The 26,885-nt window shown below is 38.8% G+C and overlaps 1 long non-coding RNA gene across 2 annotated transcripts in view; it reads right to left on the reverse strand.

Moving 5' to 3' along the window:
• Positions 1 to 1,601: 1,601 nt before the first annotated feature.
• Positions 1,602 to 26,885, reverse strand: part of LOC146360929 (uncharacterized) — a 122,894-nt gene continuing 97,610 nt past the window's right edge. For both annotated transcript variants that reach the window (XR_014799496.1, XR_014799495.1), the window contains one exon: positions 1,602 to 1,827. This is a non-coding gene — a long non-coding RNA (uncharacterized LOC146360929). The remainder of the gene's footprint in view (positions 1,828 to 26,885) is intronic.

The raw sequence follows: 26,885 nt of genomic DNA on the forward strand, positions 1-26,885 counted from the left end.
CAGCTTTTATGCAACTGAAGAAAGTTCCTCACTCATAAGTAACATGTCTTTAGTTTGTATGTATGACTGAGTAAATGGCAGCATGCACCTGGACGATAAATATAGTGCACAGAGCAACAAAAGAAATGAATAACATTTAAAAAAGAAACGAGCATTTGGTAATTCCCACCAAGACCTTTCTTCCCCATTTCCCTCATCTCTCCTCCCCTTCATCCTTTACCTGTGATTACCATACCAAAGAAATCCCTTTTCTCAGCTCTGTCCACATCGAGTCACATCTCCTTGTTATTAAAATGAAGACTCCCTCTGCAGCAGTCACCATATATGAGACTAAAGACTACTGTTTCTGATCATCGAGCTGGGAGGCTGCATTTTTTCTTTTTTAAAAGGAGGTTATTATATAAAAAATGTATTTTGCCTGCATGTTGTTTGTCCTCTCTTTAGACTTTGAATTTAAAGAAATCCACCTGGGAGATGAGCAATGCCCACCATTGCCTTTGATTGTCTGTACATGCTCGCATGTGTGTGAGCGTCTGGGTACATGTGTGTCTGTGCACAAGTGGGCGAGTGTGTGCATCTTTTTAAGATTTGTGTCTCCGCGTCTGTGTGCGCGTGCTTCTGTTGTTCGGTGGGTGGTGTTAGCGTGCGCTAACGTGTGCATTCGAGCTTTTGTGTGTGCGTGAATGCGTGCGTGTGGGTGGGATGATCTTTGTTGCAGAGCGGGTTTCTAGCGGAACTGGAAAGAATAAATCAAGCAATTTTAAAAAAAAGAAGAAAAAAAAGGTGCCAAACAATTGAAGTGAAAAGGCTTTACCTTGATTTTTTTTTTCAGCAGGAAGTTTTAAAAGCGCACAACCAGCTCATCTTGAAATAATGTACTTCCTTTTGTGGGAATATAAAGCCACTGGACCATTGCCTTTCATTTAGCACACTAATTAAGACTTCTCAGAAAGAGCACCTCCAACAACTGTGCTGTTATGACAGTAGTTCCTCGATAGCTCTTAAAGTGAAAGAAGCTCCCCTAGGCCAGCAAACTTACTTAAAAAAAAAAAAAAGAGAGATAAGGTATATGCACTTGATCTCTGAGGTGTCTCTTTCCTTGTAGGACAATCTGGTTGACATTTCCAAACACACATAATGCAATCTGGAATAACATAAAGCCCCATTTAGACTGGATTAGTTTTTCCTGAGAAAGTGCTGTAATTTAATTTGTTTGCAATATGGCTGTCAATCTACGAGGCCATTCATTATACATAAAGTTTAAAGTTTGAAATTAAAACCTTTTACTTTACTCAGTTTTGTGTGGGGGGCTTGTGTATGTTACTCCTCCCCTGACGCCTAGCAGAGGGGGTCGTAACAATGCTGGCTCTGATTTTCCTCGCATTATTGCTAGGAGCAGAGATGTTTTATTTTATTTACACAAGTTGCCAAAAGGCATGAAGCACTGTTACATCAGAGCTGATCCAGAAGAGATGTTTCACTTCAACCCTATTGGGCAGTGCAGCAGGGGGCACTTGTCCCAGATGACTTTTTTTATATAAAAAGCTTTGATAGAAGCTGAGTCACTAGAAAAAACGATTCATACTTGCTTCTGCCGTGTTGCTTGTAATGTTTTATTAAGCTCAAAGAGATCTAAACACATAGCTAAAAGTATTTATTAACAAGAACTGACGAACAGAAAGGTAGCTCATTCTTACTTGGCAGGTTTGGTAACACAGTGGGCAAACAGGCAAGAAACAAAAAAGTTTCAAAGTCCAAGTCGAATTTACTCCAAGCACAGAGGATCCGACAGAGCTGCAAGCAGCAGGTAATCACACCGGAGAGTTCCTGGAGATGGAGAAAAGACAAGGTGAGCATGAAAATAAGACATGAGGGTTAAGGTGAGCCTGAAAGATCTGGCGAGGGTGGAGAAGAAATGCTGGTCCTAAATACTGCAGCCATTATGAGAAGGTGGGAGACAGATGCATAATCAGCCCTACCGCAACAGCTGAGAGGCATGCATTGCAAGATCCCCAGCCTGTCATGGAAACCTGCATCAGAGTATGTATAGAAGAAAGCAGTAGAGGGCACAACAGAGATTGGGGAAAAGCATGGGGAGGGCCCGGATTTGCTGTTATTTATTTAAATTTGAACAAATATAGATGCTAGCACTTGGGTAATGTACGCTGATCCCAACAAATGATATATTACAATAGAAGGTGTTTTGATATCATATAATGGTATTAAAAATCTAACATTCTGCTCTTTTTGAGATGATATATTTCCTAGTAGTATTAGTGGCACCCGCTAGCGTGCTACAAGTTCTACTATTAATGCTGCTTTTGGAAATTGCTAGTGCTAACAGGTGCTGTTACTAAGAATCATCTGTTGTTCATTCTTTGCTTATTATTTAAAGACTATTGAGGTGAAGGATATGATACTAGATGTCTCAGTTTGTAAGTATTTAGACACATTTTTTGACACAGTAGTCAAAACTGGATACTCCTCAGCACTCCTTTCAAGCCTTCCCGTTAGTTATCTGTTTCAAACTACAAATATTTAAATCACATATGGCCAAACTGTTGATTGTTATGACAGGTATTTATATGAACTGAAGTGTCTAACATTTTTCTCTGCCAGAGCTCCACTTGGACGTTTGCATAAATCTTGCAGAGAATCTCTTTTAGCTCCACTCCTACAGAATTAAAGCACAGAAAAGTACAGCTAGTATGCATTTAGCACCTGGATGTCTTAATAACTTAACTTTAAGTACCCAGATAATGTTGACCAGTCCTTTGTTAGTTTAGGATTACTTGTTAGCATTCCAGATGTTAGCATGTATTACATTGGAAGTGATGTAGTACATTTTCACTGTGAGTCAAACCTGTGGAACTAACCTGGTACACAGAGGTTTTTGGACTAATGTACAGGGTTTTTTTTGTAGTTTTGCATCTGTACACTTACATACTGGGCTTTAAATCTCACAACCAAGATTTCATTGAAATGCAGATTTCCAGCTTCAGCTTTGTCTGTGAAGGTTCTCAGTCATCCAGGTCATCATAGTCTAAGGAGCGTGGAAAAAAAAAAGGGTCTGGGCTTCTTTAAGTTGCTTGAACATTTTTAAATATTATCATAGTTTTTTTCATGCTTGGATGGAAATCCTTTGTAGTCGGTGACTGCCTGAAGTCTAGTAGCCATGGACATTACCACATGCTGTGTTTTCTTCCTTGTGAGGCTTTGAGAGGCCTTCACTGTAGCTGCCTTGAATTGCTGCTTGTTTATGGGTCTTTTTGCCTTCAGTTTTGTCTTCACTCAATGAACAAGCACGAGCTGATTCTTTCTCTTCCTTATTCCACTTTCTGTCATTCAGGTACAACTTTATCTTGGATTCAACTGTCCAAAAATTGGTGTACATGGTGTGAAGGGGTGACCAACAAAGAAATTTGCAATAATCCCCTTTAGTCTAGTCTCATGGTCTTCTAAACCTTTTGGTGTTGTTGACCTGGCCAATCCATTTCTTCTTTTTAGAAATGTACCAGACTATTGATTTGGCTTGGAATCAACGGAAGCTTCACCTTTTAATTTGTCATGGGATAACAAGGGAACAGGCTTCAATGGGCCATGACATTTCTTTTGATTCATTTGTCCAATTATTTTGAACCTTTGAACATTGAGGACTACAAATGGTTGATGACTGTGATTCCTAAACAGTTAATACAAAACATTTTTAAACTACGATTTAAAATTTGGCCAAAAAACAAACAAACAAACAGATAAAGACAACTGGAAGGCAGTAAAATAATGTGGCAGAGTTCCTTGAGAAGCAGTATTTGCTCTGGAATTCTAGCTGCTGTTGTGGATGGGCCTACTGAATTAAACTGCACATGCTCATATTAAAAATTAATATAACAGCACTTAATTTAACAAATGCAACCACAGTGACCTTTTGGGCTTTAGTGCACATAACTCCAATGTGAAAGTCAATAGAGTATTAATTGAAAAGGTTGTCAAAGGGTAGAGGATCCATGATGACTTTGCAGCAAACAGATTCATTTAGAACCTCTCTGACCCTTTCTTACCCTGTAACACGTCTGCAGTCATTAATCTCGCCTGTCTCTCTATTCTTTTTCTGGCTGTGCAAGAGCCCTCAAAGTTTTCCATGCTTCTGGAAACTTTACATCACCTAACTTCAGCAGTAACTTGCACTCCTACTCGATCCCTAAATCAACTCATCAGAATACCTTATATTCTACACCTTCCCAGTGGCCATAGCATTTTGCCATTTTCCTGCTATGGTGTTTCAGCCTTCTTGTTCTGTTTCTCTTCCACTATTTTGCTGAACTCTGGTCTGTCTTTGGACCTTTCCGACCTTCCTCATGTTTGGCCCTGAGTGAAGCATTTCAATCCAACAATTATTCTCTGGGCCTTTGACAAGCAATCCTAGAATATATATAAAGCTCAGTGCAGTTAATACACATAGACACAAACAAAGGCAGGTTCTGTCAAGTGTTCAGAATAAAAGCTTTCCAGCTTCTTTGTACGCGTCACATTACTTATTACAAATACTGCTCTAATTAATGCCCAAACAGTAGCTGCAGTGAAAGCAAGATGCAAATAATCAAATAAAATTATAATAATACTTAATCATAAAACCTCTCATCTGTAGATTTTTTCACAGGAAAAGAAATAATAGTGTGGACCTTATTTCATATCGTTCATCTGCTTATTTGGTCTCTGGTGATTTTAACAGATGTAAACACATGACTAATGATTGATTGCTAGCATTCGGGTAATTAAGAGAGAGAGCACATCATGACACATTTTAATAAGTGTCATGATAAGATAAGCTGAAGCTACAAAGGAATTTAGACTTGATGGCTATTAAACATATCACCTTACAGAAAGAAGTTCTGGGTTTGAAAGGATGGGGCCCTTTTATGTGGACTTTGCATAATTTTCCTGTGGATTTTTGCCAGGCACCCCTCAGCTTCCTCCCACAGTGCAAAGACATGGATTTTAAATTATTTGGTGATTTTAAATTGGACGGAGGTGTGACTGTGAGCATAAATGTGTTTTTGTCTCTCTGTGATAGAGATACTGATACAATGACTGATACAGTGACGTGTCCTGAATTGGATAAGCCGATAAAAAGGGATGGATCGAAGACAGCTAAAATAACATACTGACCATTCTGACCTGAGCAGGTTATATTTTCTGATCACGTTAAGAGGGTGTACAGGAGGCAGTTTAAGAGTTCGGTTGCAGACTTCCCAGCCAGTCAGAAGTTAGAAACAACATTAGTATTTTCTGTACCATTTTTCCATTGGCTGATCAGAAACAAACATTTCTCTTAACTTTTTATTGGGTGGGCAAGATGCCTATTTTGGGTGGGCACCTGCTGCCCAAAGCCAAAACTGGCCCAACTCAGTTCAGCCCACAAAGAGCCGTAGGCTCCCTGTGAGCTAGGCCAACATCAGAACTAAACCTAACAGAAATAAAACGACTAAAATAGGACTGCATGGCAAAACAGAAATGAAACAGTGAAACATAAGCAGATAGCAGTCAACCAGCTCTCATTTCAGTTGGCTTGACCAGATACACCTGAGAGGAGACATCAAAAAAAATGAAAGACCAGTTCAAACCAGCTCAATGAAAGACCAAGATCAGTACATACATAATGATCAGTAGGTGGTGGGAAAGCTGTGTCACGGTACACTAATTAGTATCCCTCTAAATTTCAGTGGTACTATTGCTTCTGTGTAGTGTGGTAAATCTATTTTAGTAGTAAGATAGTAAGAGAGCTAACCCCAGTTTTCAAATAGAATTGGAAAGACAAACTTTTCAAGGCAGTGGGATGTCAACAGAGCAAGTCCTAATTTCTTGTCTGAAGATGCAGTACCACACGTCCTAACATTCAGATTTTTTACTCTTTTTTTTGTCTTCTCTCCAACACAAACTCTGTCACAACATTATGGTTTTTCAGAGCACCAGTGTGACGGGCTGTAAGCAAAGCTCAGGCAGAAACAAAAGAAGAAAACTGTCAGCATAAAATAGACAAACTGCAATCTCGCAGCAATAAAAAGAAATCTTACTGAAACTGAAACCTGTGAAAATCAGGCATTATTTATGAGCCTCGAGTCTAAAATGTTTATAAATTGAAAAAAAAAAAATAAAAAAAGATGCGTGCCTGATTTATTGCATGACACAATTCCTATACAAAGACAAAGCTTCTATACTGTCTCTTATCAGGATTTCTTGTTGAATATTCACCACTAGAATACTGAAGGAGCTGCAGCTCTTTTGATCCTTTGGTGATAAAAAGATAGTTTTACCTACAAGTCAGTTATTGTCTGAAACTGGAATACTGATTATCTGATGTAATCTGCTGCAAACCGACAGGCACCTTAAGTCTTTTATTTATTTGTCTCTCTCCACCCTTTTTTTTCTGTTCTTCATATTGATTTTGAGTGCTTTTTATTGATTTCCTTTTGTCTCTCATAAAACATCATGGCCATTTTACAGCTGGAGTTGGTCTCAAATAGCTGAGGGCATGTCTATCTTATGGAGGTAGAGTTTATCACTGGATGTGGGCAATGTAAGCAATAAACCTGAGAATTAGCTTATCTGTGGATTGATAGAATTTAGAGGAGCTATTTTGCAAGCTTTATGTGCCACCTCTGCTGCACATTAATAGTGTTAATGATGGAGGTTAAAGTAACTCGAAAAAGGGCTTTTAAATTTGACAATATCAGACAACTAGGTTTACTTGTCATATTTAAACCCTCATCAGAACCAGATAATTAAGCGTTTATAAAAGCAGATGGACAATGAGAGGTTAGATGTTTGATATTTGATACGTTTTGAAGCCTCAAAAGATGCATCCATATTCTTTAAATAGTCTTTAGTTCAAAAATGCCTTATTTTCATTCTGCTTTAAGTCATAAATATGATTGCAACCAGATATGATGCTTTTTGGTTGGCGTTTACATTAAAAAGACTACAGTGCCTCTAATTTGTGTTTAAGGGGTTAGATCACACAGGTGTGATTGGTTTTACGGGTCATTTGCAAAGTTGTGCTCTTTTCTAAACACAGGTGTAGTCTGTTCATTTTATTATCAAGTGCAAAAATTAAGACATGTTTTATTTTTCTGAGTTAAATATCGGTGCAATTAGCAATCGTATGCTCCTTGCTGTATTTTGTGCCTTGAGAAAGGAACTAAAAATGAGTTCCCACTGTGTAAGGGTAATTTGTTACGTCAAAACAGTTTTTACCGGAGCAACACATTAGTAAATCTGGGCCTAGAAGTGAAACCAAGGCACTGTTGCCTCAGTGGCCAGAGCTCCAGAGTAAATGCATTGTATACTTTTATCCTAAAACAAACTGTGTAAAAGTACAATTTAAGTCAAAGATGATGTAATTTGGGAGGACGATAGATATAAAATTATTATTACTGTGGTTCAAACAATGTTTATGTATATAGCTAACATTAGCTAGCTATATAACATTTATCTATTAGTTTTTACAGATTACTCGATGCAGTAGCAATTGGACAGTAATATTATTAATAAGCTTAGTGGCAGTTAAATTGGTCCACCAATATTCAGAGATACTGTAAAAAAAAAAAGAAAAAAAAAAAAAGATTGGAGCAATATAGCAATGTGTTCAGATCCAGTGCTATACTTACACTTTGCTAACAGCTGAAAATAAACTAAGTGGCCTATTTAGCATTTTAGCTAAACACACCAAGTAAGTGTCAGGCAGTGGAAGAAAGCTATGTTTTTCTATCCAGATGGGCATTCCTGTGAGGGTTGTGATGTCATGTTAAAACTATAAAAATAAATATTTTGTTTCCTCTAGGTGGGTGAAAAATCTACCTTCCAGGAAGATACTTAACTGCTAAATGCTCCAGTGGAGCTGCTCAGCAACTAGAATTATGAGACTGTGGCTGTGCTGAGCAGATCCCAGCTGTGAATCTGTCTGAGTATATAAATGAGAAGCAAGCCATGGAGAAGTAAAGCGTCCAACCACAGCAAATAATTCCTGCAAGAGTAAGAGCGTGGGGGAAAAGAGACCTATTGCAATCTATATGTGAATACATCTATAGAATTCAAGTGAAATAAAATAATTAAGAATAAGAATAATTAACCCAAATATGATATTGAGTGACATCATATAGCTTGAGAATGTAGCAAATCAATTGCTAAAATTCCCTGAAAAAAAACCTTAAATGCATGTTGCCAGCCATTAAGAGAGTATTATAATTTGACAGATCAGTGGGCTCCACAGGCTATAAAAAATGATAGCAAAATGCTAAAAACGATGGATTAGTCAAATGTGAAACACTTATACTATTGTCCCGGTGCAGATATTACAAACACAGCATGGCACAACACAGTTATCCTTCTCTCTGTGGAGCTTCATTAAGAATAATTGGCCAAATGACAAGTCGCCATGTTGCACAGCCATTTCATCAGCAGTAGTCGCTGTAATTGGGAAGAGACTCGGCAGCAAGGAGAAGGTTGCCCGCCCTAATAGGAAAGGAGGCTGACTTCAAGCTCCATTCTTGAATATAAATATATAATCTAAATGCCTTCAGAAAGAGAGAATAAGCTGAAACCCAGAAATGCTAGTTTTAGAAAGCTAAAAAGGCTTCAGGACCAATGTTCAGCAGCCAAGATGGAGACGTGCCACTTGAAGAAAATCAATAATGAGCTCAACGTGGTGCTTAAACTGCATTAAAAAATGTCTGGTTGACACTGGCAAGCTCCTTTTTCAGCTAATGTGGGTAAATGAAAGGAGAGGAGACAAGTCCTTGAAAACAAAGGAAAAGAAGGAAAGGGGTTTGCATAGTGACTTGAAATGCAGTAATGAGATCAGCTGATCAGCTTTGTATAGTTCTTTTTTTAAAACCAACTTAATCTTCAAGGCAAGTGAAAGCTGACTGCTTTATAGTGTCATTCAAATAATCAGAAATGACTATGGGAGGATGCATATGCATGTCTGGACATCCTTTCTAATTATGGCTTTTGCTACCTTAGCACCACCTATTACCGGTGGATGGAATCAAGCCTACAGCCACGATATTTCCAGTAGCAAACTCACAGTGGAATGGGTTTTAATAGGTCAGTGACTTGGCACTATCACGGTATGCCATCTGTCCATTATGTCAGTCTGACAAATTTTTCCCCTGGTCAATTGTGAGCACGGTTTTCAAATGTAAACATCTAGGAGAAACTGCAACAGACTGTATACTGCATAATGCATTTGAAACTTGGCAGTAAATGTTGCAACCTTGGACAAACTGCCCCAGGAAACAACATCAGCAAAAGAGTTGTTTGTCATGAGTCTAATAACATGCATTTCCAAGAGACAGCATTGATACACAAACCTAATAATAGATGGTGATTTTGTCAAGTGCAGTGCACATATTGGATACAAAATGTGAAGAGGGGATATGAACACAGTCAAGCCCAATCTGAGTGAACCCATGGATAATTAGATTGGATCCAAAATGCAATTGACATAATAAGGCCCTAGGTGTAAGAAGACCCTGGAACAAGCAGAAGCATGATAAGCTATAGAAAAAAGAGCATTAGGATTAGATGACTCTATTACACACTCAGATCCAAGACCACTGGCAAAAAAAAATAAAAATGTGAACTTACCCAGCTTGATTAGACTACACCTGAGTCAAGGTCAGGTCATGGTGATGTAGACCCGTAGCATCCAGAATGAATAGATCATCATATTTTAATGCCAACTGTGATTTGAATGCACTGTGGCCATTGTAATCGTAAGTTCTTAGGTCCCCGTCCACTCCTTTCACCTGTTTGGCATTCCCAAATGGGAAATCTCTTAATAAAAGAACTATAGGGCCAAAATTAATGTAAGAGGCTTGATTTGAAAGTTAAGATCTTATAGTTTCTGAAACTGTGCTAGGCTAGAGTTATGTAGAATTTTAGCCACATACTAAATGTGGCTAAAATTCTACATAACTCCAGCCCAGTGGTTCACTGGACATCTGCTGGACAAGATGTTAAATGGTAACTGCTTAGAAGACTGAAAAATATTTGTGGTTTATGGTTTTGAGTGACAGACATGGCATTCAAAATCTCAAAATCACGAAAGGCAAACCAGTCATATAATGTGATATGTAGTCAAGAAAAAAAGTGGCTTAAGAAAGTTGAACTGGAACACAAACTTTGACCCACTTTTGTGTCAGATTTGTCAAGTGACACCATAGCTGAGTAGAAGTACATCACTGTAGAAAATGTGATCACAACGTTCCAAAGTTCGGCACTGTCATATGAATCTCTTGTCTTTAAAATGCTTTGTTAATAAAATGCCAAATTCTTGAAGGCATTCTGAATGTTATCACAATCCACTTAATTCAACTTTCCTATAAAAAACATGACCTTTACCCAATCATCTCTATGCCATTTAAACTCTTAATAAAATTCATAATGTGGAAAGTTGAAAAAGTTGTGAAGACAAGGTGGACAGAAATATTCATGAACATAGTTTAACACTTATAGGTCATCATTTGCATTATGGTGCAGAAGATGCTAAAACACTCAAAGGATTTCTATCAGCATGACTCAACCTTCATGCTTAGAATTATCGCCGGTAACAAGAGTTGCATGTGTTTGAGAATATGGGCTCCACCAGTAGAGTACGGTTTTGATCAAAGACCAGAAAAAATGCTCATCTGGAAAGGAGTACACTTTGGATCATGGTCATTGTTTTCTTCCTGGGATTGGTTATTCCAGAGGGTAATCAAGGTCTATCAAGTCATCCATCCATTCATTATCTGGAACTTATCCAGTTTTGGGTTCCACATCCTGGCCACCTCTTCCACTCTATTTTGGGGGGTGCTAAAAGATATAATCTTTCCAGCAAGTCCTGGTCCAACCTGGGGCCTCCTCCTGATAGATCATAGGAGGCATCCTAAGCAGATGCCCAAGCCACAACTGGCTACTATCAATGTGGTGGAGCAGTGGCTCTGCTCTGAGTCCCCTTGAATGTCCAAGCTCCACATATCTCTAATGGAGAGCTAAACCACCTTTCGAAGGAAATTAATTTCCACCAGATATCTGCAACCTCATTCTTTTGGCCGTCCATTGATTGCAACCTTATTATGGTGGAGGGGTTTGTGCTTTTCAGTGATACGAGGATCACTGGTAGGGTCTTCCATTACAAACTAGTCCTGGATGAGGGAGCAAAGAACAGTTCTATGACACCTTAGAAAAAAAATCAAGGGTCCAGTTTACTCTGCCTAGAACAGGATCACTGGGGTCCCAACTGGGAGCCTGGCTCGGGGTAGTGGTTGGAGGACAAGGGTCTGGTGGACTTCAAGTGGAGATTATGGGGTCTGGCTGGGCTTAGCTCGAAAAGCTACCCTCCTGTGGGCCCACCACACACAGTAGTGTGGAGTGCGGTGCTTTGTGAATTGAGGCCAAGGGTGGACCGCCATCCTGGCACTCCGATCTCCTTCCAAACTCTCTAATTCATCTTGGGAAGAAAATCCGGACCAAAAAAAAAAAAAAAAACCCAAGAGTGCACAATGGCAACTCACTAAACCATTACACCCCACTCTGCAGATTAAGCTCCCTTTGTCCATTTCCTGAAAATATAACAGAAGTGGAAAGGTCACCTTGGAGACACACTGGAGTGCCAGACATGGTGCTTGACCCACTTACAGAATGGGATGTTCTAAGAGCAGTCAAAGCATAGCAGAAATGCTTGGAACTCCATATTGTATAAGGTGATTATTGCAAAGGGAATGACAGCAAAAACTGAATCAGGTGTGATACAGTCTGAACCTTTTGACATTATCTGATACTTACATTATGTGCTCATAGTCGATGACTAAGATAAAGACTGAGTGCCAGTAAAGTGCTTTGTCCATATAATACTGTCAGTGACAAAGATTGACTGAACACCTTAAGCATATCAGCGATACATGAAAATGTGATCATGATGCACATGATCAGTGTTATCTACACTACTTTACTGCAGCAGTTTTTCCAATGATCCCTCTGTAGAAGAACTGTGTGAATACCATTTAAATAAAAAGCAATTGTGCTCCCCTCAGATGTCTACTCCAACGGTGCTCAGGTACCCATACCTCTCTACTTGAACAACAAAACATTACAATTTCTATTTTTTTTTCCTTTTTTCAACCAAATGCAACTGATATATCTCCACATCAGCACACACTCCCGTTCTGGAAGCACACTCTGGGTAAATGTTAATACAAACAGCGAGACAGAAATTATGGTGGCTTGGACCTGAGCCTGTTAACCAGACCAGACAAAATGCCTTGAAACACACTCCAACTGCTATTTCCAGACTTCAGAATATCAATCCCATATGTATGAAAGAATGGGTGACAGAAGGAGAAAGAGCCGTCTAGGGAGACCGGGAGATAACCTGATGAAGGGAAGTGAATGTAGTGCCTAAAAATAACAACAAAAAGATTCCACTTTTACTTGCCAGCAGCCAGTTCATTTTCAAATGCAAATCAACATTTTTTTCTATAAAGTTCCACCTCGATGAAGCACTAATGACCACGATTAAGCTCACTACAGTGAGAGTGGGTTTAGGTCCGCTGCATTCATTGGCAACTTGGCACTTAAAGAATTTTAATACGGGTTAGACAGTTAGCTCACAAATTAGACCATTTTCATGAAAAATGGATGCAAAAACCTTGTCGCTAGAGTCGAATTAAAATTCATAAGAATCTATAAAGGCTGAAACAGTGTATAGGATGTATAGCATAATGCAGCGTTTTATGTGTCTGATTTGAGTGGGTTTTATTTGTGGAGATATATTGCAACTTTCCTGGGTTGTGGCTAAACTCTAAACTTCACTGTGACTTTGCTGATTATTTGCATGTGGGTGTGCAATGTGGAAAAGCCTCAAAAAAACAAAACAAACAAAAAAAAACCCAACACAGTGATACTTCATTCAACATCATTTTTGTCTTCAATTTTTCATTTTGAGATTTTTAGTCTTTGTTCATATATTTAAAAAAAAAAAAGAAAAAGCTGAACAAGAAAGCCAAATAGGCACTGTTGCAGACATTTTATTTTTTCTCCATCATACCAGAGCTTCCGAGAGTGAGCAATTCCTTTTCCTTCTCAGGCAATATTTTTTAAAAAGAATTCCAACTCATACTGCCACATGAATAAATATATACTGCTGCTGTAGAACATCTTAATATCCTTCCCTTTGAGAGAAAATGGTAGAGGGGGTAGGAAAGAAGTGGGTGGAGGTTATTTTCTTGGATAATTTTACACAAGGAAATGTGAGGTGACAACCTGCTAGATGCATGCTGAGTGCCGTGGTTTATTCACTGCCTCAAGTTCAGGGGTTATCTCGGGGTATCTTAGTGTCCACTGGCAGTCACATTATACTGCATTAGAATATGTTTGATCATGGACAAGCAAGGCTTTTCATGTAAGGATCTGGGTGCACAATTGAGGCAATACAAAGAAAAGATACACAACTTGAGGAGTGTCTGGTTGCCGCTGGGGAATTGGCCATGTAAGATGACAGTGGAAATAAAGATGGCGAGTTGTCAGATCAGTGATGTGCTCGTGTGCACACATGTGTTACAAGAGGCAGTTTTGATGTGAGCGTGAAAAACCTTCCACAGGTGACGGAAGTCATTTCAATCCCCCATCTGTTTTTCTGGAATGTGCACTGGTTTAATAGATGAAAGCTGGATTTCTTATGGAAAGGAGATTTAAAATTTTAAACCCGCAATTATTATTTATTTCTGTCAACAAAGGTTGAGATTACTAATTAATGTGAATGCAGGTGTTGTGAAGACAAATCCAAACTGAAATTTTGGTTTTCTCTCAGAATCACAGGGCCTATTTAGCTTAGTTTACCATTCTGTTTTGGTTTTAAGGCCCAGAATGTGCCAGTTTAAAAGACACCCCTTGCCTTGCACTAAATACTAGCAAGAAATAGTTAGAAAGTAGGTACATATATAAATAGAAAAGCAAATATATACTGCTACAGTAGCTAGCACTAAACACTGAGAAAACAGAGTTAGCAACTAGCTTATGTCCATAAACAAACATCTGCATGATGGCTCAGTCACACTAGAATAAATGTTTGATGGCAGCCTCCTTGCAACTAGGTAAGAACTAGTGATTGCTCAGTGACTGCATTGAATTTTTGCGTTGGGCACCTGATGACCAACTGGTTATATTCTAGTTAGATTGTTACATGGAAACAAGGTTGCCGACTGATTGCAGACCATGTTGCTGTGTTGTTGCTGCACTAAAGTCACTTTGAAGATAGTAGCTGACAGTGAGTGGTGCACAGACCTGGTCTCTTTTTAACACAACTATTTCAAAGGTTATCACAAGTTCATTGAACACAGGTATATTAATTTTGGTTGTCACAAGGTCTCCAAGTAGACAAGGTAGTGGGTGCATTCTGTTTGTAGGCAAAGTAGTTTTGACCTTTCATGTTTAAGCAGGCTTTAACTGCATGCAGATAAAACAGTCCATGTGAACGGAGGGCTTGCATTTGCAAATTGCAATTTTAAATCCATCAGCTATCTTCTGAAGACAATTAAAATTTATTGGCTTTAAAAAATGTATGTGCATTCGTAAACATTGGTCAGAACATAGAACAAGTAATCCTGTCCCAGATATCCGTCGTTATTGGTAGACCGGAAATATTGGTTGTTGTCGCCAGAGGCTACTCATCAGATGATATTTGGGCTCCCAGGTGAGAAGAGGAAAACAATGGGTAACTATTAAAGAGCCAGCTATTTCCCACTGGTACAAACAAAAACAAAGGCAGTATCAGACTAAAGATGGTTCAGAAAACTCTCACTCTGAATGCACTGTATGCTAATCTTACTTAATATGCAGTGTTTAGTTGCTCTTTATGACCTAAAAAGGGAACAGCTTCAGCTTTCATTGTATCCTTTCCTTAACAAAAAATAAATCAATAAATTCATATACTCTATGTTAAGGGTGAGTTTGCAGGATATTAACACAATTTAAACACACACATGTACAAACCCCTTTAGTAGAATATTTAAGCCAGCCTTCAGATAAAAGGCATGGGAAGGAATGGTAACCACATGGAGCATCAATAAAAGCCAAACCAGGAAATTATTATAACGCTAATTGTTGTCATGACCCTGAAAAGGATTAAGGAGCTAGAGAAATGCACTGCATGAATAGATCCTCATTAGATGTTTCATTAAATGTTTAATGTTCTCATGAAAAATCTTAAAAACTGGAGGGAAAAAACAGCTGTTCGTGATACATGACTGACAAACCAAATGTCCAAGTCCGTGCCCAGTAATAATCACAAAGGGTAATCATGCTAAATATGAAAACACACTATCACAATGTTTTTTTTTTTTTGGTTTTTTTTTTATCTCTAACAAAGCTTCAAAGCATTGCTTGGTGGGATAAGAAAGCTTTTATGACTGTAATTATCTTATGTGTGTTCAGCTTACTGGGTACTGGGACACATACTCAGATGTTGTTCGAACATCAGACGGTCTGACGATACTTATAAATAACAACAACGGAAAAAATGAAAGTGAAACGGCAATATTACTCTTGAGATGATTTCAAAAGCTGATTCCAGTTGTTGTGACAGACTTATTGCACAGTGGTATTGCAAACTCAAGTCTTGCTGTACTTGTCAGCAAAAAACACCAAACACCCCAGTGCATTTGTGGTACTTGGCAAAAATCCATCTATCTGCTGTGTTTTTGGCTGCCCATCCAGGTCCAGGTTGCTAGGGTAGGAGACTTAGCAGAGCAGCTCTAGCCGCATCCTCCTGCTTCTCCCGGGAGACTCGGAGGTGTTCGTGGGCCAGCTGGGATAAATAATTCCTCCAGCGGGTCTCTGGTCTGCCACAGGGCATTATGCCTAGTCAGACTTGCTTGAAACACCTCCGCAGGGAGGAGTCTGGCTGCTATCACCTTTACTGTTCTCCTGTCAACATGAAGGAGAAGCTGTTCTACACCAAGTTTCATCCACAAGATAAATTCAGCAAAGTTTAAACAAATAATATACTGTGCAGTGGAGCAGCACAGTATATTATAAGATTAAAAAAGCCGGAGGTGACTGTGCAAAATCTACTGGAGGTACAACAAACTGATAATGCTGGTCTACAGCCAAAACACTTTTGAAATAAATGTAGAAAACTTTACTTATTTTTGGGTCACTGAAATTGAAAATTATGCTCAAAATTATTGGTTGGCTTTAGTTTTCATGATATGCTGCTATGTCAGTTTTAACATGTTTTAATTGATGTCAGACGTGACTAAAACTACATTGGGCTTAAATGGTGCTACTTTTCAGATGCCACTCTTTCATGAATCATTCATCCAAACTTGATGAAACTGAGCTCACATCTTACACAGCTGTATCAATTAGCAATGGTCAAATTTCAAATATCTGTTTGGTCTTTTGGCTTATACTCTGGCCTTGTATTTTTAATGTATAATATAAAATATACAAATTTCCTTTTTCTAAATGGAGGAAAATAACAGACTGTATATTAAAGATGCACATAACCACTATGACATCACCCATTTATTTTGGACTTGCAAAATAAAGTCTTAACATTAGCATTTTGGCCACCACTATATTGTTTTTTGGAGCCCACAGTGTCCGTAATTCTAAAAAAGGGTGGAATGCTATTACAGCAGCTAGCTTGATTTTTTCCTAGCAGATCCTAGCCATGCCTTATAAAGTAAAAGTAAGAAAAGACTGAATATATTCAGTATGTTTTATGTAACATTTGTGTGTAATAGCACCACTGTCAAAACAAGTCTAAATAAATAGCTTACATACATTACATTACATGCTTACATTAATTTTTTAAATAGTAACTAAGTTACTAAAACAGTGGACTACTGTAGTTTTTCGTAAACACTGAACAAATAGAAAAATGTCAATAGTGCTTCTGTCAGGGACTATTGTCACTGTGGATTAATACACACTATTGAGTATTTCCAGCACCAACACGTTGTATGTAGGATTAGCTCAAAATAAACTCCACTGCCCATGTCAGTGGTACAATGGTGTGGCTTACTGGTGCATGCTTAATGCCTTCTGGACAACAATAGAGCTCTGTGGCTCAGAGAAATAAGCTGCGGCTACACAGGATCAAATCATTGTTCCATGTGATAGTTACCTGGAAATTGGTGACAATAACGACACTCTTATCCTTCAACACCAGTGCAGAAACCTAAGACTTACATATACTCAGCTTTTTAAAAATGTGATAATAGATGCCTTCATGTGATATGTTGTTTATCACAAGTTAAGCAAGTTAAGTGTTGAAACTTCAGGTATAAATGACCACCTTCAAGACTACATGTAACTGCATATTCTATCATTTTTCCCTACAATTCATTTGTAGACCTCATATTGTAACTTTTTTTGTGTTTTAAATTTGAAAGGAAATCCACCTCTTTAATTAGATAACATTAAACTTTAATTATCCCTGTGGGGAAACTGGGATACTGCTGCTGCAGTACGGAATAGATGTGGATAATAATAGATCAAACATGATCTATTCCGGTTAATACCACAAAGTGATATAGCAAAAGAACAGATAAGTGTTAGTTAACAAATACAGAGATGTAAATAATGGTCCATAATTTCCATTGTGTATAATGTTAGCTTTCCACATTGTTATTTTTGAAGTCTGAAGACATGGCACTGAACATACAGTCATTCCTAAAGCTTTTCACCAAATATTATATCATGGTCCATTTGTTCATATCACCATAAATGAACAAAACTGCTGCGTGAAATGACCCATTATCAACACATGGTAATGGCACCATACCGCAACAAAGTCCCCTTGCATGCTGAAAATGATACGTCCATTTAATTTATCAAGGTGAACAAGTTTCTCTCCAGTGACAAGTGATCCAAGCCTTAAGACCCTGCGTGGTGACTGAAGAGAGTCCCAGATAATGTTGTGAATAATTTATGAAACATTGTCAGTGCTTCTTCATAATGACTTCAAATGGACATCAGCCAAGCGTTAAATGACAGGGATTAATCTGCTTTAGAAATAATAGTCCTGATGGAATATTGAATCCTCTGGGACACGGCCCAACTTGAGAGCCAACTGTGACACATTGCCTCTGCCTTCAGTGCGCAGTGACCCCAAAAACACACTATTAAAAGTTCAGAGTGTTCCAGAAGTTCACTGCTTTTGTTCAGCATGTGCAATATTTCTCAGGTGGGACTTAGAGGCATGACCCCAAAATTGCCTGGGGATGTCTTCCAAAAGGGAAGACTGGTGAAGCCAAGGTAAACAAGTCAATTAATCTTTTCAAGAAAATAAGGGCACCAAATAAAGTTCCTGTGGATGTTTCAGAAGTTTACTCGATGGCATTGGGACAGAGGCACACAGAAAACTTACTGTCGGCTCCTCAGTTCCCTGCCAGTCACTATTAAACTGGTTGGTAGTAATTTCACCTTAATAAACCAATATGTTTTCTAGGAAATCTTGGGTCCAAGCATTGATGTGGATGTCACACTGTTATGCAGCACCACCACCAATATTGTTGCTTGTGTGCAGGAGCCTTCCTGCATGAAAACTCTCCAGCTGGACAGTGCAGCCTGCCATAGCCTGGTTTGTGGCTTACATTTGAAACCTTTGAATTAGCTTTATAGTGAAAATATTCTGATGAGAATGTGGTGTTATCTATCTCCCACCGTCAAGCTTGGTTGGCAAGGTGCATCCACAGACTCAGGTGAATACACAGATAATGAAGAATTATTGTTAGACCTAACAATGAGCAATCTAGTAGAAGAACAACAAGAGCAATGGCTCTACTTCCAAGTTATGCTTATTCTGTTGTACAGAGATTATGTCCATTTGCATAGGTATTTGCCTACACAGCGCCTATGCAAACAGGAGAAGTACGAAAAAACATCAAAGATCTAAAAATATAGTATGAGAAGCACAGCGGGTGGCTGCGGTGGACACTGTTCATTGTATTCAACACTTGGCTTTACATCAGCTATTTCTATGTGGACAAATTCCCTCTTTGGCTGGCAAGGACCAGCAACAGCACAGGCACGAATAGCCCACAGACCGCTAGTTGGTGACACTGCCTCCTAAGGACCGTAAAGAGCTACAACATGTAGGTTATGGTCAAGACTTGCTTTGGCAGCATGAAGTGGGGGTTTTCATATTTTTGAATACCTTGGACAAACCAAGGTTAGATGATTAATGCTGTTTTAAGTAATAGCCTTTAGCTAAGATAGCCACCAAGTTGAGACAAGTGTAAGTAAACCTGAAATGGTTCTAGGAACTGTACAATAAACAGACTGTATGTGCTTTAAAAGAACACTGCTTCTAATGGTTACTTCCTAATGTATAAAAAAATGAATCATAAGGCTTATGTGTCATGCTTTGACTCAAAGTACCGCCTTTAGGATTTTTGTCATGCAACAGAATTAAGTATGACTGACTTTAGCATTTTGTTGCATGAGAAAAATTTATGTTATATAAGGTTAACATCTTTCAGATTACTCTTTTTTTTCCTTTTTCATGGCTTGGGCAGGAAAAACTGGATAACTGCAGCCAACATACATTTGGTTTGGACCATCTTCAGTCTTCATGTGCCACTGTAAATTATTTATTATTACTTCCTTATAAAAGTTACAGTTGAGGCACAGGGAAAATCAGATATAATGATGAATACATAAATACATTTGCACTCCGGGTACCTGCAAGCTTGCTTTAAATTCACCATTTAACTGTCATAGTTATCTGCAATGTCATAATAAAATCATTCCGATATTCATACTTACTTTTTCCCATCTGCAGGCAAATGCAAATACGATGGCGTACACTGGGGTTGATCCAACAGAATAATTGAATTGCTGGAGCCTCACGTGGTCGAAATTTTATGGTGAGCCTGGAGAAGAATTTCATCAAGAGCTGCAGCTCATTCATCCAAAATCTTGCTCAGTGATGCAAATACTCTATCATTTAAACTCATTTATCCTAGCTTTAGGGTTTGCAATGGAGACAAATGTGATAGCTCTCCCACACGCACACACGCTCACAAAAAAAAAAAAAACGTTAGGCGTGAAAAACCAGGAAAAGCGAGGAATGCGGCGGAACGCATTCATTCATTACTCAAATAGACTTGTTGCTTTTAGCAATTCGAAAGTGGTGACATTTCATTTTACAGCCTCCAAAGCACTTTTTCTTCTCCTGGGTCTCGCTCATTCATCCTTTTCTTCTCTGAATTCATCCAGAAATGTTCTAAATGATGAGAAACTACAGTTCAAACGAGTATATTCAACAGGGCAGCTGCCAGCCTGACACAAATTGGTGAAATATGAGCTTCGGTTTCATAAGTGATGATTACTGAATCTCTCTACCTGTTCTTATTTTCATTGCCTCCTTGCTCTTGTTGATAGCTGCTGTCTCAAAATGATGTTAATAGATGCTCACGTCTTTGATCTCTCTGCAGATTTTGGGCCCCATAATGAATCCTCATTTTATTGCCACAGATATGTGTAACATACATGAAAGAGCTGGTTTCAGGTAGAGTTTCATGTTGGATGCAAGTCTCAATTGGAAAACCAAAAAATCGAATAGATCTCTCTTTACTTTGATAATTGCAATTTACATTTAAAGTCTATAAAAGGTTCAGGCAGCCAGTGGTTCATCTGAAGCTGAAGTTGTTAAATGGAAATTGAACGCTCACAGGTAGTAGAATATTATCATTGAGTACTTCAAGGTAAAAGAATAAAAGTATGTTCTGTTTCTAGTGCCACCGTCATGTATGTTCTTTATAGTTATGCTATAGCTGGGAGTTAGCTTAACATGGCTAATGTTTATATAAAGACTAAAAGCTAGATAGATGGCTCATTTCAATGCTCAACGATGTTCTTGTGAACATCTGAAACATAACCAAGCGGTTTTGATGCATCACTATGGTATAATATTAAAATAATCAAGTTGTTAAATTGTGCAGAGAAACACTATTTTTCACATTTAGCATGCAAAAAACATTATCCACCTTCTCACTTGTGAAAATAGGTTTTTCTGTTTGGGGAGAGCAAACTGAAGACACGACACACCACCAAAGATGAATGGACATAGTTTGGCAGGTTCTTTGAGCATTGCACAGTCTGACCTTGGAGTGAATTTGCTAGGATGCCATTGTGATAACTTACACCTGAATGCTCCAGACCAGCAAACTACTAAAGACTAAGAAACTACCAGAGGTGCTCACACTTGCTGATGATCAGTTAATCAAGTGCATTTTGTTAGTTTTAATTACTCTGCTAGCAGTTAGGGCATACTTAGTTTTTCACAGGACTAGTTCTGGCAGCTGTACATACCAAAAACGTGCCTTTCCTCACTTAATATACCAAACACACCATCGTAATTTGGCATTGCTGCCTGTTGTTTCAACCTGTTTTCTATCCTAGCATTCACTTTAGGCTCCAAGAGGAGGTTTGCTCAACTCTCTTCAGATTCCATGTGTATCAAATTTCTTGCGAGTGTTTTCTCAGCTAGGAGGTTGGAGCCAAACCAACTGTAGTCTCCTGCTTTAAGTAAAGATCACCTTAAACCTGTTATCTAAATGCAATAAAAAAAAAATGGTGGGAGATAGAAACATGCATGGCACATGCAATAACCAACAATTTCTTTTGTGGATTTTCTGCAAAAGTCATCAATACTGTGTCCTGAATTTGGATGAAAACAGGTTTATCACATGGACTCAGTGTTTTTCCAACAAAACTGACCACTTTATGTCTCTTAAAACTTAAAAATGTCCATGTAAAGAGCAGCTTATCAGAATAATGGTTCTCCTTGCAGATCTCCCGTGTTTGAATCAAGTCACTTGTTAAAAAAAAAAGGTGTAAAAATAAGCACGCTGCACCTGTTTATACCGATGTGTCAGACGTAATTAAGAAACATTTCATATCTTATGCCTTTCATCTAATTTTCAGGTTGAAGCTACAGGTTGTGAACAGTAATTAGTCTGCCAATCAAAACTGTTTTTGCCTTCTCAGTTAGCAAAAGGTGATCTTAGATTATTGGGTTTCAGTTATTCATAAAGCTTGACAAATAATCTTGTTCCATTTAGATGACACAAGGGAATGCTAATGATAATAATAATACAGGCTGTCCAAATCCTGGCACGGACCTATTGGTGTGGAGTTTACATGTTCTCCCCATGTCAGGGTACTCCAGCAACCCAAAGATATGTGTGTTGTAAGGTTAGACAACAATTCACACTCACATTCACAAATATGGCCAATTTAGCCTGAACATGTCAGCATTCTGTCACAGTGCTAACAAAGCCAGACAGTCAGTCAGAGTGACCCCAACTCTTGCAGCATGACAGCAGGCCTAGGCTCCAGCTCCTCAACAGGATAAGTTGTAGAAAATGCATAAATGGATGGATGTATGAATGTTTGGCTTGATACTTTAAACGCAGTAACAGACGTAATATTTTTCCTTGAAAACTACTCCATTCCATGAAATTTGCTAAAAAGCACACCTGCCAGTTCTGCAAAGATATTATATTCAGATAGGATTAGTATTGCCAGGGGACCATGTGTGATTTAAAAATGATCCCACCACATTTCACGTGGTACATTCACATAAGCCAAGCAATAAGCAGAGTCTGTGTTTTACTAAGATTTACTGACATCTGTGGTTAGCAGCTACAGACGTAATGTTACTATTAATAGGCTACTACAGAATAACTGTTGAGCCTGCTGAAGGAAAAGAGAGAAACATTCCCAAGCAAATGCTGCCACGCATCTTGTCCATCTCATCATACAAATTCTGCCCCAGTGTTCAAAACAGTCTCCATGACTCTTGCTCAGAAAAGAGACAGAAAAAAAAAAAAAAAAACCACACAAAAACAGAGCACTACGGAGCCCCGCAGGGGACATGGGAGAAAAAAAAATTAAGACGGACTTTTGCGAGATCTCGCAAAACAAACTCGGGATCTCGCAAAACCTTTGCGAGATCTCGCAAAAGTTTTAGCCGCATTCTTCGGACGCCGGCTCGAAGCTGACCGGGAGGTCGAGGCACGATGTGCCGGGAAAGCGGTGTTACTCCCGGCTGTAGTAGGTCTCGACCTCCCGTTAGCTTCGAGCTAACGGGAAGAATGCGGCTAAAACTTTTGCGAGAGCTCGCAAAAGTTTTGCGAGATCCCGAGTTTGTTTTGCGAGAGCTCGCAAAAGTTTTGCGAGATCCCGAGTTTGTTTTGCGAGAGCTCGCAAAAGTTTTGCGAGATCCCGAGTTTGTTTTGCGAGAGCTCGCAAAAGTTTTGCGAGATCCCGAGTTTGTTTTGCGAGAGCTCGCAAAAGTTTTGCGAGATCCCGAGTTTGTTTTGCGAGAGCTCGCAAAAGTTTTGCGAGATCCCGAGTTTGTTTTGCGAGAGCTCGCAAAAGTTTTGCGAGATCCCGAGTTTGTTTTGCGAGAGCTCGCAAAAGTTTTGCGAGATCCCGAGTTTGTTTTACGAGATCTCGCAAAAGTCTTAATTTTTTTTTCTCCCATGTCCCCTCCGGGGCTCCGTAGAGCACTAATAACTACACTGAACCTAGTTCCCTATAAAAGTAACCAAGTAGTTTTTGCTGCTTAAACATAATCAAAAAAAGATGAATAATTGCATTTAAAAGAGAACTGAGAGTTTACCATAATTCAGTCTGCACTCATTCTGGATCATCTGTTATGCAGGAAGAGAAATTGGACAGGATAAATAACTTATCTTCATTGTGACAAGCATTTTAATTCACTTTATATGGTCTATGAGCCTTTTTTCCCCTTTCAAATTTCTGATACGTTCTTTTTTCTATGACCTGCATGAAACAGCATAAGAATACCTGGGGCAATGCAGTTTTGTAGTCAGGACATTGCTGTTTCACCATAGCACATTAGTGGTGTGCGGATCAATATTGAAATATCGATTCTTCCGATACCAGTAATTTATGTTCTAGAATCGCTTCTCATATTAAAATATCGATATTTTAGTACTTTGGGGTAATTTTGTAGTTTTTCCATTAACAGGAACACAGTGGAAATAAACTATATCATCCGGATCGTCTAAATTGGAAGGAACTAATTCCTCTTACGCCTTAATAGTTATACGGCTGTATAAATGTGTCGCAGCCCCTGGCGTGCGCACTCACAACAATGGCTGAGCGTAAATGGAGTCATGTGTTGATGTATTTTACCTCCACAAACAGCCAAGACGTGGTTTGCGATACATGTGGAAAGTCAGTGAGGTGTTGTGGCAACACCACTAACCCTCATCAAACTCCTCAGAGTAAATTATATCACAGAATATGACGAGCGTATGTTGAGCCGAACTGAAGAGGAGGAGAGGACAGGGACAGGTGCTGCTAGGGCGAGACAGACATCTCTCACGGAGTCCTTTAGTGCTGCAGGCAGGCAACGTGTTCAAATAGTGCACAACTTCAGGTTTTTTTATTTCTATATATTTATTCTGCATTATTAAGCGATAAGAACAAGTAGTCTGATGTCCAGTAATCATTACAAAGCTATATTATATTGTTATTACAATTACATAATGCAATTATATATTGTACTATGAAATACAATGAAACATTACGGAGTTCTTTTTTGTTTGTTTGTTTTTTTTTTACAGAGTATCAGTATCGGATCAGTATTGTCGATATCACCCTAAATTTTACTTGGTATCGGATCGGAAAGGAAATCAGTGGTATCGCACATCACTACAGCACATCCACATCACACACCCTAGTGTAAGAGCACTCATTTTCTTTGACCATCACGGTTCATTTTTTTTTTTTTTTTTTTTTTTTTTTTTTTTTTTTTTAAATATAGTGCCAAACCTGGTAAGATTTTTATTGTAAGGTAAGGGCCTTAGAGTAATACAGGAAAACTTCATCAGACACCTTCTGTATGAGCAAGCACTTTGGCGACGGTGGGAAGGAAAAACTCCCTTTTAACAGGAAGAAACCTTACTTTTAAAATTCCATAACAAGCACATACAAGCGACATCAGATTAACTCTGATACGTTTGGTATTTCATAGGAACGTTGAGTCACACAGTGGAGATAACCTTATACTTTGGCAAACAACAACAACAACAACAACAACAACAACAACAACTGGACGGCATCTACCTATAGAGCTGATGCAGGTTGTTGAAGGAACAATCAAAGATGTAGCGCTACCACATAAGTGCATATCATAGACCCGTATAGCAGTGAAGTATGAATAGCAGTAAATAACATTTCTTTTTAATCGTGGCCATTTAGGGGAAAACATTTCTTAACACTGTAATCTGGATCAGGATAAGGTATCTGTCTGTAAGAGGGAGGAAAAAACAGTTGAATCGAGGATGCGTCACTTATGTGGAGTAAAATGAGAGATTGCACACACTGCAGGGAGTACAGAAATTGAGAGATAACTAAGATAGCGAGCAAAAAATATTCCTTGCTGGGTTTTGTTGTTGTTTTTTCTTTGTTATCTAACTCATCTTTTATTTTTTTGTTCTGATTTTTTTTCCCCCTTCACTGGCAACGATTTATCAGTCCCTTGTTTTCTCTTTTTTTCTTTATCTTACCTACTCTTGACTCTTTTTTTTTTATTACTTTTTATCATTTTGCATTTGCAGCATGAGGTATAGTCACAACGCATTCGTGAAGAGCATGTAAAGTACATATGACTGAAAGCGCAAGGTCCCTGGTGGTAACAGTTTTTAAGCAGGGAATTCAGAGTGTTTTTTTAACTTGCATTTTTTTTGTTGTTGTTGTTTCCAAGACGGAAAAAAAAATCTTGTCTGTATCAGCACATCAAGCCTTCTCCTGTGGGGCTTGTCAGACACCCGTCATAAACTGTGACTATGAATGGCACTCTGATGACCCCGGTGTAGATGTGACACAGGCACACAAACACACGTAGAATCCCATTCCTTCATTGTGGTTAACAACTGCAAACACACATGCGCGCACACACACACTTAAGCCCACACGACTTTAAACTTGTGTGAACTTCAGAGCTGATCCATGCTGGGTTTCGCGACTTGTGATTTGATTACTATGGAGAGCTGCCAGCAGTGTTTGCACTAGAAAGTTGCACTTCTGACACTTGACCACTCACCACACACACAGTGCGACACACATGTTGACTGAAACCGAAAGTCAGACACACACACACACACACACACACATACACACAATACCTTCCCATCCTTTCATATGCTCTTACAGTCTTTTTGAGCGATCACATTCCTGGGAGGGGAGTCACTCGGACAGTGTGTCTGATCTCGCTATGCTGACTTGTGATTACAGAGATAAAAGGGCAAGCCACAACCTAGGAGGCGACACCGGAGGCAGGAAATAACACCGACACAGTTTTGCAGCAGCATCAGCAGCAATGGAGGATGACAAGGGTGTTAAGTTCCATGGAGGGAGGTCAGGTTTATCATGGACCTGGTTGGTTCAACGTGGTCGAACTGTGTGAAGCATAAAGAGAGGTAAAAAAAAGAAAAACAATCTTTCCATCTGGAATGTAGTCCTTTTGATAAACAGCCTGTGCTAAAAGATTGTTCTAACAACAATGAAAATCCATTCTTTCCAATTCATTTCCAATAATCTTTTTTCCAAAAAGGTAAATGCAAGTTATTCAGTAAGACTGTTTTTGTAATTATATTATTTGCAATCAAATCTAAGTAAACTCATCCATCAGCTTTGCTAATTGAGTTACTAAACTGGACCTCCCCGCTGTGTTTGTGCTACATGTGCCTTTTAGACCGTTTAATGAAATTATCTGCCACATTCTATGTGGTACAGACCATCCAGTATGTTTACACTACAGTTTTCATGAGTCAAATTCTAGTATTTTGTGTGTT

This window comes from Perissodus microlepis, chromosome 23 (assembly GCF_051167445.1).
Source record: "Perissodus microlepis isolate ML-2025 ecotype Zambia chromosome 23, ASM5116744v1, whole genome shotgun sequence".
Lineage (NCBI taxonomy): Eukaryota > Metazoa > Chordata > Actinopteri > Cichliformes > Cichlidae > Perissodus > Perissodus microlepis.